Genomic DNA, 13,671 nt, shown 5'->3' with positions numbered 1-13,671 from the left:
GGGGTGAGGGGGGGGATTGTTTTCTCTCTTCAGCTGTCACCAAAGCCATCAGTGTGGCTGTGTGTGAGTGATTCACACCAGTGCATGAAAAGCCGGTGACTCAGTCCTGGGTGCAGTGGGTGGGCGCATTGACTCAGCCGCGCCAGGGGAGGGGGCGCAGGGAGCCCAGGGAGGGTCCTGCCGGCGGGGGTCAGGGGCAGCGCCGGCCGGGAGCTCCCCCCACGTGCTCAGAGCACGGCGTCCCCAGCAGCAGGGGCGGCGGAGACGTCTGCACGGCGCCTGGAATAGGTGCCAGGGCGCGACGGGGAGGGGTTTGTGCCGCCCCGTGCCACGGCGCAGAGGAGACCCCCAGGATGAACGCGTCCCAAGCTGCTCTGAACAAACTTTCCGGGTTCTCCAGGACCTCCGAGGAGCAAGGAAAAAGTCAGGCAGGCAGCAGCGGAGCTCAGAGCCAGGGGACAGCCTGCAGCCACCACCATCTCTCCACCTTCCAAACTCAGCCAAGGATTCCCAGCCCTCTGCCACACCAGCGCCAAGACCTGCCCCGTGCCACCTGGAAAGCCACGGAGCAGGGACACAAAAAGACACCTCGAGGGACCCAAATCTTGACCCCCGGCACCCTACTGCATGCCAGCAGCACCACGCAGGCCCCTTGGGGAGGAGGAACGGAAGGGAACCCCTCCAAAACGCGTCCCTGTTTGGACGATGCTCGGTCCCCGACTGCTCAGCGGGTGACAGCGACGCCCGGGTCCTGCCAACGATGCCACCAGCAGCCAAGGCTGCAGGCTCGTGTCTCACCGCGCCGACAGCGCCTTCCGCAGCGCCGCGCCTCGTCTGCCAAGCAGCCCCGGCGGTGGATCCGGACCAGGCGAGAGCGTCACCGCATCCCACAGCATCCTGAGCCGAGCCGCTGAGACCTCCCCATCCGCAGCACGGCCTCACGTCGGCACCCAGAGCAGGATGAGCTCACCCACCCGAGGGGACGCAAGCAGGGGGATCCGGGGCTTGACACGAGACGTGTCTGCTGGGGGTGGCAGCAGGGGGTCACCCCCAGCCCCCCCCCATCCAAGCAGAGGGAGCCACGAGCCCCAAGCCATGCGCTCTGCGCCGCGAGAGCTGCAGGAGCGTGGCAACGCAGCACCCTGGTTTGGGGGGCTCCTCGCTGCCATCAGCACCTCCTGGGGGGGTTGAGAATAAACTTGTAGCAGGGCCGGGACCCTCAGTGGAATCACAGGGGAGGGGACATGAGATTTGGAGAGCCCTGGGGGGGGACAGGAGGCCTCAGGGCTGGATGAGCTGAGCACGCAGCCACCCTGTGCGGTGCTGGGGGGGGCTCAGTGAACGGGCCTGGACCCCCTGCCCCAGCTCAGCCCCCCGGTGCAGACCCACGGGTGGGGGTCCTGGGGGTCCCCCATTTGCCAAGAAGCAGCCGAAGCAGGGGGGGGACAGGAGCAGGGCCCCCCACGAGCCACCTTAAGCACACCCAGCGGCCCCCCCGCGCTCGCAGGCTACCTTAATAAAAACTTTGTCGGAGCGGGGCTCCTCTCCAGCGCTCGGCCAGGCAGAGAATCCCTCGGAAATCCACAAATCGGGGGTCGGCTCCAAAAACTTGGGTGCCCCCCCCACCCCCATCCCCCCGCGCACCTCCCCAGGCGCACCCCGCGCGCGGCGGGGCCGGGCCGGGCGCACCCATGGGTGCCACCGCGCCTCCCCCCGGCTCTCTCCTTCCCCCCTGCGGCGTGGAAAGAAAAAAAAAAACAAAAACCCCGAGATCCGAGCATCCTCGGCTGCCAGGGCGAGACAAAAGCCTCGGGAGATGGGAGGCGAGGAAATGTCCACCGGGAGGAGGAGGAGGAGGAGGAGGAAGGCGGCTGCCGGGTGGGCAGCGAGCAGCCGGCGCCTGTCCCCGGCGGGTCCCCAACAGGTAGCAGCCGGGCTCGGCGACATCCCCGGGGACACGGAGAGGGGTGAGGGTGGCCCGGGGGGGGCTTACCTGGGGCGGGAGGCATGGCTCCGGCTGCCCGAGCTATTCCGGAGGCATCGCGGAGATGGCAGGGGGGGAGCCGCGGGGAGGGGAGGGAGGAGGGAGAGGAGCGGGGAAGGGAGGAAGGCGAGAGGGAAGGGGGAAGGGGGGGGGGGGGAGAAGGAGAAATTATTTAAAAAAAAAAATAGAAAGAAAATAGAGACAGTTAAAATCTGTCTCCTGCCCACACAGTGGAAAAGAAATCTCTGACAATCGGAGAAAGAACTCGCGCACACACACACACACACAGCGGAGGGGGCAGCCGGGGGATAACAAAGGAGGGAAGGAGCCGAGCTCCGCCAAAACACGGCGAGAAGTGTCCGGGCACACCCCCTGCACACACACACACCCCCCCCGTGTGCACACCCACCCCGGGTGCCCACCCCCAGCTGCCCCCACCCCGGCTGCTCCTGGGCTCCTTTGGCCAAACCCAGCCCGGGACAAGGTGGGGACCCCGCGGTGTCCCCACGGCCAGCCCCGCTGCGCACAGCTCTGTCCCCAAGCTGTCCCCAAGCTCCTAGGGAGCCAGGCCATGGTGCTGCGTGGTGCTCAGCCCTGCCCCAGCACCTCGCCACGCAGGGCACGAGGTGCCACCACGGCCACAGGTGTCCCCCCCGGCAGGGCAGGGTGACACCACAGGCTGCGGGGTGATGGAGATTTGGGGACGGGTCGCGTTTGTCCTGCTTTGCCAGGGCGTCGCATGGCTCTGCAGCACCCGTGGGGCCACGCACCCAGCACCCCCCTGCAGGGCTGCACGCTTGTGCCACCCAGCCCGGGTGCTGTCTCTTTAAAGCCTTCATCTGGAAATGTGGATGGAGCTAAGGGGAGAAAATCCCAGAGATGAGAGCTTCGCTTCAAGCGCGTCCCCTCCAGTGCTTGGGTTCATTCACACGCTCACCAAGAGCGCTCCCGCCCCGGCACGCTTCCTCCACCAGCACCTTGGGGAGGATGTGCATGGCTACCCATCCCTGATGCACAAAAATCCCTCAACCCACTGCCCGTGGCACCGATATCCCAAATCCAGCCCAAGCAAGGCCATGCTGGCACGTCCAGGAGGACAAAACACCGCTTGGGCTTCTGCCCCCGACAACTCGTGCACATCAGCAGCCCCACCAGCTTCTCCCATTTTATTAGGATGGGATTGCACAGGGATGGATGCAGCTGCACCTCGTAGCACTGCATCCCTCTGGCCCCACAGTGGCATGGTTTGGGCACAGCCCTGCACCCGCCACTCCCCCAAAATCCTGCCCCACGGCTCGGGCAGCCCCAGCGCTGCGGCCACGCCGAGCACGGAGCCAGCTCTCCCCGCCACAGGCCTGGGGTCTGCATTTTAACACACGGATGTGCTGCGACTCGGGGCCTGGCGATGCCTCGGATTCGGGTGTCTCCATGGTTACCTGCTCACGGTGGAGCTGGGGGTAATGGAGCTGGCGGGGTTCACCGTCGGGCGCACATCGCCCTCTCCCCGCGCAGCCCGGCCCCGCTTCGCCCCCCTGGGTGCCACCGCCAGCCGGGCAGGAGCAGCGAGGCTCACCCCGAGGACTCAGTAGGTGCGTGGTGCCGCCAGCCCCGCAGATGATTAGGCACAAAACCAGACCGGCATCCCGAAAGCAAACGCAATCCTGAGCCGCGCAGAGACGAAGCCGAGCGTCTCCTCCCACCGCCCCGCACGGCTCCGGCGAGACGGGAACGAAGCACGGAGAGGGGCGGGCAGGATTTGGAGCTGCTGGTGGCCCCGGGGAGCCAGGAGCAGCAGCACCCACCCACACGTGGCTGCCCCACGCCTGCTTCCTCGCAGGAGCATCCCTTGGCCACAGGGTGCCCGGGGCCAGCAGCCCAAGGCGCTGGCTGGAAGCGCTGTGCCAAAAATAATAATAATAATCACAATCATAATAATGCAGAGCTGCAAAGCACGGCAACCCAGCTAAAGAAAAATGAGAGGTTTTATTATTAGTATCTGACTTTGCCTGACCCTAAGCTTGTGGGAGCAGCCATCAAGATGCCCAAACCCGGTGCCCAAACCCAGCACCACTTCGCTCTGCAGGCACTGCCCGGGCTTTGCGCATCCTCACTGCTCACTTGCTGACCCCAAGCCCCCTAGAGCAGCACTCTGGGGTAACCTCGAGGACCTCCAGCTTTTGAATCCTGCCTTCTTTCTGCACCAGCACCGAAGCCCAGGCAGCTTTTCCTCGCCTCCTCCCTGCGTGCGCAGCCACAGACTCCTCAGATGTGGACTAATTGGAGAGAGTTCGGAGGGCAGCAAAGAGCGCACAGAGGGCAGCAAAACAACCTGTTGAAAAAAAAAGCCCCCAAGAGCTGGATTTGTCTGGTCTGGAAATCAGAAGGCAGAGGAGACGTGATGCAGTCTTCAATTATGCAAAAGGTTGCTACAAAGGGTGCGGGAATAAATTGTGCTCCATCCCCACTGGGAACAGGACAAGAAGTAATGGGCTGTAAATTGTAAATTAGACACTTGGAGGGGAAAAAAAAAAGAGAGACACTTAGCAGCAAGATTGCTTAAGCTTTGGGATAGATGGCTGGGGAGCCGCTGGGCTTTGATAGCAGGCAGACAAGCCCTGATGAGCTATGGTCTGGCTAAAGCAGCTCCCATTCTGCTACAGGGAAGGGATGAGAGCAAAGCGTGCTCCAGCCCTCGTGGCAGCACTGAAAGCTGCAGAGCCTGCCCCAAAAGCCATAGGATGCCGAGGAAAATGAGTGCTGCTCTCCTGGAGAAAGCAGCAAAGGATTGATGCGCCCTGGGGCACCAGCCAAATGCTGGTGCCCTCATTAAGGTCTGTTCCCAAAGGTCTGCAAACCCCAAAATACAGGCTCGTGTTCTCCAAATCCAGACAATCCTCACCCAGAAAGCTCTCCAGCAACAGAAACTTCTGAGACTGTTTTCAGGAGGGAAAACAGAGCTATTTTCAGCCCGGGCAGCACTGTGCACCTCCAGGGTGAGCGATGCCGTGGAGCTGGAAGCTGTGGAAGCTGCACCCCAAAGGAGATGATCCCTGAACACTGAAATTGTCTTCTATAAATACATATGTATAAACCTATGTATAAATATATAAAATTATCCATTGGATATTGCAGACAGTGATATCAAACACCTCCAGGATGCTCTGGCCACTTTTTGTCGGTGGGGTTGGTGACGGGACGAGCCCTGCCCGGTGCCACCTGGTGCCAGCACCACCCCGTGCCCAGGACCAGCACCAGCACTGCTCCCCATGGCTGAGCTCCCCCCTGCGTGCCTCTTCCTGGTGCTCATCCCTCTCTGGTGCCCAAGGTGTAATTCCCCCTCGTGTGTTTTAAGCGCATCTGCCACCTGGAAACCACGCAGACCCCGTACCCTCGACTTGCCCCCCTCCACCTGCACGCAGCCCCGGAGCTAGGCGCACAGACGTTTACCCACTGGTGTTTTCTCCCCCCCTCTGCTTGCGTCTGAGCTGCTTGACTCAAATCTGAGCCGTTTCTCAGGGTCTGTCTCACAGCCCAGTCAACACGGAGGGAGCCGGTGCCAAAAACCCAGTTCCTTCGGATCTGATTGTTTGTTTTCCTCCCTTCCCACTTTGGGATTTTTGAAAGGGAGCCACACGAAACCAACTGCTCGCTGTTCACTGCGAAGCCTGGGGCTGCGTTTCAATCGTTTGCCCGAGGATCAGGTGGATGGAGAGGGAATTAGCTCCTCGCAACAGCCCTGCGCCCGCACACGCTGCCCCTGGGGCCGCCGGCTCCCCTAAAACCACCCCAAACACCGCCCCAGCACCTCCACCTCCTGCCCCCTTCATCCCATGCTGCTAACACTGCTGCTGTCTCCTTACCCAAAATATTAACTCAAGGCAGTCTGAGACGCTTCCCAAAACCCACCCTGTGATGCTCCTCTGCTCACAGGAGCACCGCACGGATCCGGTAACTTCCCACCCTCCTCCAGGTCTATCGATGTTATCCCTTCTCAGGTCAAACAATGCCTAAACCTGCAGTGAATTAAACCTGGCTTTATCTCAACAACCAAGCCAACAGTTCACGTTTCTGCCTCTGAGCTCGGCTTGCAGGCCAGCAGAGGATGAGCATGGTCTTTTGGGGCCTTTTTTGGGGTACCCAAAGTAGCAGCCAGCCCATCACGAGAAGAGCTCTTTGCAGGAGCAGAGCAGGGGGGAGGACACAGCGTGCTGCACAACCTACCCCAGTCTCATCCTCACAAAGCCCCAGAGCCTCACAACACCCCAAATACCTCCACCGAAGCCCCAAACCTCTCCAAGCCAAGCATCCCCTGCTTTGCTGGGAGCCGTTCCCATGCAGCATCCCTCCCTCCTGCCCCGACACCCAAAAATGGGCTGGATTTCACCCATCCTCTGCCCCAGGGATTGCCCTGGAGCTCCCCACGGGGCAGCAGCAGCCACAAACCCACCGTGCCCAGGTCCTTAAGCAGCCCCAGCTTCACCCAAAACACCAGCAAAGCTCGAGTCCTCCCCCAGCAGAGCCAGGACCGGGTGAGCGACGCACCCATGGGTGCTGGTCCCGCAGGGAGCACCACGGCACCCCGCCAGGCGTCGGGGCTGGCAGCCCCCGAGGCTGCTCAGGCTTCAAGGCACGGCTCCAAGAGGCAACAAACAGCAATATTAGCAAAATAACACCGAAACGGATCCAAACAGGAGCCTCCTGCCAGCAGGCAGGGAGGGCGTCTCGCCGCAGGGGAGCGCCCGGAGACGCGTGTGAGCAGCGGGGAGACGCGGCGCTGAGCAGCTTTTTTGGCATCCCTCTCCTCCTGAGGCAGCTCGCCTCGATTCCAGGCACCGAGCAGCCTCTCCCCTACACCAAAATGTTATTTTTTTCTCCCCCATTACCCTACTGGAGGGACGGGCAGAGCCCTGGTGGCTGCTTCCCATTGCATGGGTCTAGCCCCCGTGCGCCCAGGTTAACCCTCAGAGCAAGGGGGCTTTGAGGAACTTCATAACCAGACCCTGCAGGCAAATCCAGAGCCAAAGCATCGCCCTGCAGCTGTAACAGCACATGGAAACGTGGTGCTTTTCCTACCAGAGTGACCAGTGCCTTTGCTGACAGGTCCCCCCCCGGTTCTCCCCCTGCAGCACACGTTCGGGCAGCTTCAGGAAGGCAGCAAGGAGCTGGGGAAGCTGTTGCTGGGAAACTGTTCACAAAGCCTGGCTCAACGAGGCACCAAAAAGCAGGGGGCTGGCAGCACCTGAGCATCCATCCTTCCATCCATCCGTCTGTCCGTCCGTCCTCAGGTCACCGCTCCGTCACAGCGTCACCCTGGTGAGACTGGCCCCAGGGTCTCAGCCCCATTCCCGTGATTTCTGCCCCCAAATCACAGCGCAGCTCATCTCCACGTCCCTCCGAACTGGAGGGAGAACTGAAGGCATGAATCACTTCCTCCCCAGCTTCTCTTATCCCCACAACAAAAGCCCAAGGAGCACATCCATTTCCTTTCCCTCTGCCCCACAACGAGCACCGAGGGGGCACTTGAGCTCCTCATCCCCAGCCTGCAGCAGAAAAGCTGTGCCGACGCCCTTGGGCACTCAACAAAACCCTTCAGAACAGCTTCGGAGCCAAAAACATTTTTAATTTTGTGATTTGGATGCTCAGGGTGCTCCATCACACGGATGGGGAAACCCTTGGTGGCTTTAGCAGGGGCAGAGCCCCCAGCACAGCACCGCGCAGCCCCTACCCTGCTGCCCCACGCCTCCCAGCCCCACATCCCCCGCCTGCTCTCAGGTCCCAAAGGATGCTCGCAGCCTCATCACCAGCCAAAATCCCTCTGGAAGCCCCAGGCAGCTGGCAAAGCCAGCAGCACCAAGCAGATTGGTGCCTGGGGCGCACACAGCACCCCAAATCCCACATCTCGGGTCACCCCAAGGAAGCTGGGAGCCTGGGGATTTCAGCTCTGGCAGCACTCCGAAACGCAGCTCCGTCTCCATCCTGAATAATCACCTTTTATTTGCAGCCTGAGACAGCCGAGCGCTGAAATGCTGCAATTTCCTAACGGGAAATCTGTTTTGTCAGCTCATGGAAGACTAAATTGATGCAACCCAAATCTCCGCCCGCCTCCCCTAAGCACGTGGCCTCCCACCCAGCTCCTCGTCGGGAGGCAGCCTGCAGGCTTCGTGGGGCTCAGGTGCCAGCCAAAACTATTTTTTCCCTGCTCCAGAGACAGCCACAGCCAAAAAAAAAAACACAAAAGCTTCTCAGTGGCAGAGGAGGTCCTCGCCACGGCACCAGAGGACGTGGCTCACTCCACATCAGAGCTGGCATCGCCCCCAGCTTTACAAAACGTCCAAAAGAGTCTCATTGCAGGGACCAAAGTCAATTTAATCTTCCCAAGTAGGATTTTGGAAGTCCTTAGGGGAAGCAGACACGTAGCAGAAGGCTTTCTGCGCTGGAGGTGTTCCTCCGAGCTGCAGGTAGTTCACAGCAGGAATTCCAGAAAGGGGACGGGATTTATGTTTGTTTGACTTTTTTTTCGAGTGCCTTGGCCCAGAACTCCCTCGGCAGGAGGTGAGGGATAAATCAGCAGCCTCGTGAGCCACGGAGGAGGCTGATTCATCAGAAAGCAACGAGGAGATGCAGCACAGACGAGGAGGAGCGACGGACATCGGGCGCACCCCAAATCCCTCCCTGGGGACCCCGGGAACACCTGGGGCACGGGGGGGGGACAGCAGGAGCTGCTGAGAGAGGCGTGAAAGCCTCTGGCACCTGATTTTGGCACGGCCAGGAGAGGCTGGGAAGAGGAGGCACACGGCCAGAGCACGAGACCCGGAGCTCAGCACGGGGCTGCCGTCTCCACTGCGGCAGCAAACAAACAGCAGCCCTGAACGCGTGCCCGAGCACAATGAGTTTAGAACAATAGATCCGCTCCCGCGCCTCTTTTTTCAGATGCAGTGGGTAATTAACCTGCGGGCCTCATCCCCACAAGGCTAATTGAGAGCAAGGACTCGTTGGAGCTGCAAACAGAGCAGCGTTTGTGCGTGGTGAAGCACCCGAGCTGGCCGGGCAGGGGGGGCGCATCCCCTCGTGGGCATCCAGCTGAGCCTGCCCGGGGCTCAGCACCCCCACCAAGGGCACGGGCTGCATGCTGCCTCACCAAAACGGGGGGAAACAAAGGAGATTCAGCACCTCTCGAGAGCTCCAGCAGCTGCACCTGGCGCCGTGAGTCACCCCGAGCAGAGCTGCGAGCAGATGGCACGAGGGGACAGGCCTTGGAGAGGATCACGGTGCCCCTTGCAGCACGCCCACTGCTCTGGGGCGAGGGGAGGCCAAGCCTTGCCCTATTTCCAGCAGCTCTGGCAGCGGAGCAGAGCCTTTTTTTTTTTTTTTTTTTACCAGCAGTCATTTTGAGGCCGTTTCCATCCCCCCCGTGGCACAAGCCAGAGGTCTGCATCCCAAATCAGCCGCTGCCAGGGATGGGCAGCTCTCCCCAGCGTCGGAGGGATGCTCCAGCAGGATCCCCAGATACCTGCGTGTGCCAAAAAAGCAACATTGGGAAAACAAAGTAGCTAAAATTGCCCTTTTGGAGCAATTTAGTCCCTGCTCCAGCAGCCTTCTGCTCACTTACAGCTGGGGAGCACAGAGGGAGGGAGGAAAATTGCAAAATGCAGCCCTTTAGTGTTGGAGGTGGGGTTTTTCCTGGCAGAAAGCTGGTGCTGCCTGGCCATGCAGCGTGGTGCTGGACAACCTGGAGGGCAAGCAGTGGGGCTGCAGGCACGGCCCAGAGCTGCCTTGCTGAGGAGCTCCACGAGCATCCCACAGCTCACCCCAAAAGGAGCACTGCCAGCGTGCAAATCCTCCTTTTGGGGTGGAATTCACCATGCAAGGCGTGTGCCATCCCAAACAACTCCCCTACAGCTCCTAATCATGAGCTGTGGCAGCAGCAAACGAGGACTGATTATTTTTGAAGCACCCCCAGCAAGGAGCCCCACCGCCTGCCGCCACCCCACTGTGTGCAGCCCCACAGACCTCACTTTGGGGTCCGCGAGCAAGCGATCCACCTGCATCCTCCCCATGCCACCAAGTCCTCCAGGAGGCCCGGGGGGCTCAGCAGCTCCCCCCAGACAGCCCAGGAACCCTCCCTGCGCTGGGTGCCGCCGGCTGCTCCTCGAGACACCGCGTCCCTCGGAGCCGCGGCTCCCCCGGGGTCTGCAGGGCAGGACAGGAGCAGCGAGGAGCCGGCAGCGACAGGCAGCTCTGCAGCTCCAGTAAAGAGGATGAGAGAGTCATTAATTCCCATCAAATCACTCTACGCCCATGAGGTTTTTGTTTTATTACTCTGGAGATGGCAGAGGGTAATTTATTGATCAAAGCAGGAGGTGCTGCTGGAGAAGCCAAACGAACGCCGCGGCTCCGCGCTCACGAGGGGGGGGGAAGGTGGCAGGGAGACCCACAGCAAGCAGGATCCTACACCAAAAAGGGCCGGGAGCGGTGCCCGGAGCAGCTGTGGGGCAGGTTTATGCTTGGGGAGGAATAAGCAATAAGAATAAGAAGCTGGGGAGCTGCTGGTGGTGGGATGTCCCTGTGCAGGAGAGCAGCAGGAGGCTGGAGAAACAGAGCCACCCAACCCGCCCAGAGGGCAGGGGACACCAGTTCCCCCTCTCCATCCCCAAAACAGCAGAGGAAGGCTCTCAGGCACTCGTGCAGCCTCACTATCAGCCCCAAAACCACCCAGTCTTCACCCAAAACTATTTTTCCCAGCCCCCAGACCCCACAGGCACCCCACGTGCCACGGGAAGAGGCAGGCTGGAGAAAAGCAAAGGGCTGGTGCCGAGCGAGCAGAACCACTAAATATTTACACAGCCTGCCATCAGCCCCCGGGCGAGGAGGTGGCAACCGTGCAATTTCAGCACAAGCAGCACAACAATTTTTTTGCGTAGCGAGAAGTGCAGGGAAATTGCTTAACCACAGACCCAAGGCAGGGAATTAAACCCATTTGGGACAAAAGCGGGGGGACGGAGAGCCTGGGAAGCAGCCTGAGAGCTGGGGTTTGCTCTTCGGGAGGCATCCACGGCCCCACGGCACGCGGGGACCCCTTGCTGCTGCCCTAATGGAAGCGGCATCGGGGGGGGGACCCCAGGAGAGCGAGGAGGGGCAGGAGGCTGCTGGAGGCAGGGCGTAATTTCTCCGCCTGGAAGCGAGCCAGGGCTCGGGGGCTGACAATGGAGCGGTGGCTGCAAGGTGGCCATTAAGTGGGGCCTGGAAAGAAAGCGCAAATAATCCCTTCGGAGATGCTGGCTCGCTGTGCCAGACGCTTAAATGCTACCAGAGCCGCGTGGAGGACGCCGCTCTGCAGCCAGTGCCACGGGCACCGTAACCGGCACGGCGCACGGGAAGGTGCCTGGAGCTCGGGGCCACAACCCCGTGCTCCTACTGACACCATGGGCAGCCCAACGAGCCCAAAACCCAGCCCAAGGAGAAAAAAAAAAGAGCAAAGCACAGCGAGGCAGGCACAACAGGTGAGCCTGAGATGGGGCGCGGAGCAGCACAGACACACCGACACGGGACAGGAGGACAGAACTCGCTCCCTGATTTACCCCAAGGGGATTTAGGCTGCTTGCAGCTGAGCAGAGTTTGGGATTATGGCAGCAAAAACCTCAATTCCCCCAAAAATAGAGGCCCCCAGAGCCCAGCCCACACAGCCACACGTCCCCAGCACGGGGTTTTGGCGCACCCCCGGGCTGGAGGAGCCCCCCATGCCCTAGGAGCAGGGCACCCCACATTTTGGGAAGCTGAAGCTTGCCTGATCTCCTCCTCCCAACCACGAGCAGGGCAGGAGGTGCTGCTGCAGGTCGGACATCCCGGGGCAGAGCAGGGCAGCCTCTCCTCACACAGCCCAGCCAAAAGAGGGAGGAGGAGCCCTGGGCTGAGCTTAAATACCCCCTGACCCCACAGGGGGCTGGGGCAGCTCCAGGTGTGGGTATTGATCTCTGGGGGGGAAGGCAGGGATGTATCCTGCTGCCTGCCCCATTTTGCTGGCATTTATTCCTTGTCCTCACCCCAGAGCCTCTTCCCGGGCAGCTGATTTCCCCACCCGTGCTGCCAGCAAGCACAAGAAGCGCCCCAGCTCCCCAAAAATCACCGGGATGGGCACCAGGGGCTCCCAGGAGCTCTCCCCGAGGTGCGCGCTGGTGGCGCAGCAGGGAGCCGCTGGCTGGCAAGCTACTGCGGGCCTCCACGAGAGGGCTTTGCTGCTCCAGGAAAAGGAGGAGGAGGAGGAGGAGGAGGAGGAGGAGGGCTTGCCAAAGCAAACAGGAGGAGAGAAGCCGAGGGCAGAGTCCAGCGGCGGGCAGCACATGGTGCCCGCAACCCCGAGCCCGCAGATGCGCCCTCTGCGGCTTTCCCCCAGCTGAGGTCCCCAAGGAGGGGGCAGATTTGGGGTTTGAGCCTCCTGTGATATTTTTATGGCCAGGTCTTTCCATCCTCCGGGTACTGCTCGGTGCCAGCAGGGGAATATTGTCCCCAGGGGGTTGTTTGTGCTCCTTCCTGCAGCCCCGTACCTGCCTGGCCGCCGCTCCGAGCCCTCCCCTCCCCAATAAATCGCTCTGCTGGAGGAAACCAGAGGCACAAAACCTCAGCCAGAGCCCTTTTTTTCTTTTTTTTCTTTTTTTTTTTTTTCCCCCTGCTGTTGCAGGCAGCTCTGCGTTTCATTACCGCTCCCCGCGGGGCGGCCAGCCAGCCGGGGGGGGCCCCGCAGGGTGCACGCATGGAGCAGAAATTACAACCAGAAGGGATTTGGTCGCCTTCATCCCCGGATCCCAGCGCTCGCCCGGCCCTCACCCTGCCTCCAGGACCCGCCTTGGCCTGGATTTTCTCTTTTTCTCCCCCCGGCCCTCGCTCGGGTGCCCCCCATGCAGCCGGGAGAGGCCCCAGCAGGCGCGCAGCCCCGAGGCTCTGGCCTCCTTCCCTCCTTCCCTCCCCGCAGCTCTCCGGATTCCTGAGCGCTGACACAGCCCCGGCAGGATGCTGCAGCACCCAGCCCACACCGCCTGCCCCGGGCAGGGTGGCCCAGGAGGGTCACGGCGGGCCGGGATCGCAGCAGCGCGGTGGGATGGATGAATTGAGAGCAGCCCCAGAGTCCCGCAGCCTTTTGGGAGCGGTGTGAGGTTTGTCTGATGAGCGCAGCCCCCAGCAAGCAGAGGCCGGCGAGGCGAGCTGCAGTTCAGGCAGAAAATCCCCAGCTGGGAACAATTGGGGCGGCCGCAGAGCTGCTCCCACCCTCGCCCGGGGCCAGCGCGGCCGCTGAAGCCCTGGGAACGGCCGCCTGCTCCTGGGCACTCGGTCCCCGAGCTCGGGCCACGGGGAGGCTTTGTTCCCGGGCGCTGGGTTTAAGCCACGATTCTGGGGTTCTGCTGCTTCCTTTTAAAACACACGTGTTTTAAAATACACCGGGGGAACACAGCGAGGAGCAGCCCCAAATGCCTGGCTCCTTCGGTGACACCATGCATCGGCGATAAGCGAGGACCCGCTCATTTCAAGAAAAAAACTCAAATTAGAAATGACAAATTTCAAGAAAAATCAAGTGGTGATGGTAGAACTTGGGCTTTCCCATGTGGGAACCCCAAGCTTGTCCCTCCACGACATCCCGGCCCAGACAGCTTCTCCCCCACCCTCTGTTTCGTAGCATTTGCAGCTGCCACAGAAAC

General features: G+C 61.2%; 1 protein-coding gene across 17 annotated transcripts in view; it reads right to left on the bottom strand.

Annotated features, from left to right (window-relative positions):
- The window catches only part of CACNA1E (calcium voltage-gated channel subunit alpha1 E), an 88,753-nt gene extending 86,626 nt beyond the window's left edge, over positions 1-2,127 (bottom strand). For 14 of the 17 annotated variants that reach the window (XM_068690090.1, XM_068690095.1, XM_068690089.1 and 11 more), the window contains exon 1: positions 1,994-2,126. The gene's annotated coding sequence lies outside the window, so the exon portion shown is untranslated. Of the gene's footprint in view, positions 1-1,993 lie in introns of all 17 variants that reach the window. The other 3 variants (XM_068690098.1, XM_068690096.1, XM_068690097.1) reach the window with 1 other exon arrangement.
- Positions 2,128-13,671: the final 11,544 nt, after the last annotated feature.

Source organism: Anas acuta, chromosome 8 (assembly GCF_963932015.1).
Source record: "Anas acuta chromosome 8, bAnaAcu1.1, whole genome shotgun sequence".
Classification (NCBI taxonomy): domain Eukaryota; kingdom Metazoa; phylum Chordata; class Aves; order Anseriformes; family Anatidae; genus Anas; species Anas acuta.
This window is presented reverse-complemented; position numbering and strand designations above follow the sequence as displayed.